The 2,102-nt window shown below is 39.5% G+C and overlaps 1 pseudogene; it reads left to right on the top strand.

Annotated features, from left to right (window-relative positions):
* Window positions 1-647: 647 nt before the first annotated feature.
* On the top strand, window positions 648-1,608 carry LOC118761407 (annotated as a pseudogene).
* The last annotated feature ends 494 nt before the right edge of the window (window positions 1,609-2,102 follow it).

Genomic DNA, 2,102 nt, shown 5'->3' on the forward strand with positions numbered 1-2,102 from the left:
TATTTTTATAAAATGTAATTAAGATGTAGACGATTAGAATATTATAAATAATTTTAAATTAATACAAGTAATATATCACATTGTTACACAAATGGATGTGGTGTCATCAAATGTTGCGAATCCTGACAAACAACAACCGACCAAAGCTCATAAAGGTTATTTAAAAAGTTATAAAAAACATTAGGCCTTGACGAAGAAGACATCCGACTTTTAAAACTTTACGTATTTCACTAAAATATAACAAAACAGGAGATAAACACATACGACCAGCCAATAAAAGACTGCGACGATCAAATTCAGGAAAGCATCCAAAGAATCAACGAAATCTCCGGTTTTCCACCAAAAAATAACTCAAGGTGTCCGAGAAGCAGAAACCGGGTTGGCTCCTCCCCCTCTGTGGGATCTTTCTGGGGACAAACAAGTCCTTCGACGTACATTCCAGGACTAATTCTCCTTAGAAGAACAGCCATTGCAGGTGGCTCGTTGTTCCAAGATAATCGAGGGACCGAAGGACACTAAATATATAATTAATGTCAAACAATTTGCCAAATTTGTTGTCAGTTTGAGTCCACATGTTTCCCCTACGGACATTGAAGAAGGAATGAGAGTTGGGTGGGTTGTTTTAAATATAAATAAATAGGGTTGACCGCACTAAATACCAAATCCAGATCCCTCTGCCCCCCAAAATTGACCCCACTGTGACGATGATGGAGGTGGACGAAAAGCCGGACGTGACTTACAACGATGTGGGGGGTTGTAAAGAACAAATTGAAAGACTGAAGGAAGTGGTCGAAATGCCCTTATTGAATGTATGAATCACGTTTTGATGTGTAGCCTGATAAGTTTGTGACTCTTGGATTTGATCCTCCACGGGGGGTGTTGTTGTATGGTCCCCCAGGCACAGGGAAAACGTTGTGTGCCCGAGCTGTGGCCAACAGAACGGACGCCTGTTTTATAAGAGTGATTGGCTCGGAGTTGGTGCAGAAGTACGTGGGTGAGGGTGCGAGGATGATTCGGGAGATATTTGAGTTGGCCAGGACTAAAAAGGCCAGTATTGTGTTTTTTGATGAGATTGATGCTGTGGGAGGTTATTTTTTGTGAGGAGGTCAGGGGCGAGATTTGATGACGGTGTGGGTGGGGACAATGAAGTGCAGAGGACAATGTTGGAGCTTATTACTCAGCTGGATGGGTTTTCTCCACGTGGAAATGTGAAAGTGCTCATGGCAACCAATCGGCCGGATACTCTTGATCCGGCACTCGTCCGTCCAGGAAGACTCGACAGGAAAATTGAGTTTGGTTTGCCTGATTTGGAGGTGTTGGTTGAATTGGATTATTTGTAGGGAAGAAAGTTTATTTTTGAGATTCATTCCCGCACGATGAGTGTAGATCGGTCGATTCGTTTTGGACTGTTGGCGAGACTGTGTCCCAACAGCACAGGTGCGGAGATTAGGAGTGTTTGTACTGAGGCCGGGATGTACGCCATTCGGGCTCGTAGGAAGATGGCTACGGAAAAGGATTTTATCGAGGCCATTAATAAAGTTATCAAGTGCAATGCAAAGTTCAGTGCGACGCCTCAATATTTATCTTACAATTAGTTTACATTAATTACTTTTTTTGGTCATTTCATTTTTGTTGTTTATTTTTTTCTAATCTGAAGATTGTAGTGATTTGACTTTTAATTTGCTTTGAACAAGATAATTTGAAAATAAAAAACACAAATTGAAAAATCAATCGAGTTTTATTTATAATTTGTCAGAAACCTGGAATGAAGTTAATGTTTCTATTTCTAGACTTTGTGGTTAAACTTGGTTGAGAATCTGACTCATTATTATTTTTATCATTCCACATAACTTCTTCGGACCCTCCTCAGAGAAGTCGGGATCACCTGATTAATTAGTTCTATGATTTTGGACGGTGATCTTGGTTATAATAATAACATAACTTCTTCCGGGGTCCCCAGTTTTTGAAAATTATTTTTAGAGAGTCGAAATTTTCATCACTTGACTGCAAAACGAAATATACAACTGAATCTATTAGTGAGATCCTAATAGTCCGATAGATTTTCTGAATAGGTCATTAAAATAAGAATCTTAAAAAAGATT

The sequence above is a fragment of the Octopus sinensis genome, unplaced genomic scaffold (genome assembly GCF_006345805.1).
Source record: "Octopus sinensis unplaced genomic scaffold, ASM634580v1 Contig13153, whole genome shotgun sequence".
Lineage (NCBI taxonomy): Eukaryota > Metazoa > Mollusca > Cephalopoda > Octopoda > Octopodidae > Octopus > Octopus sinensis.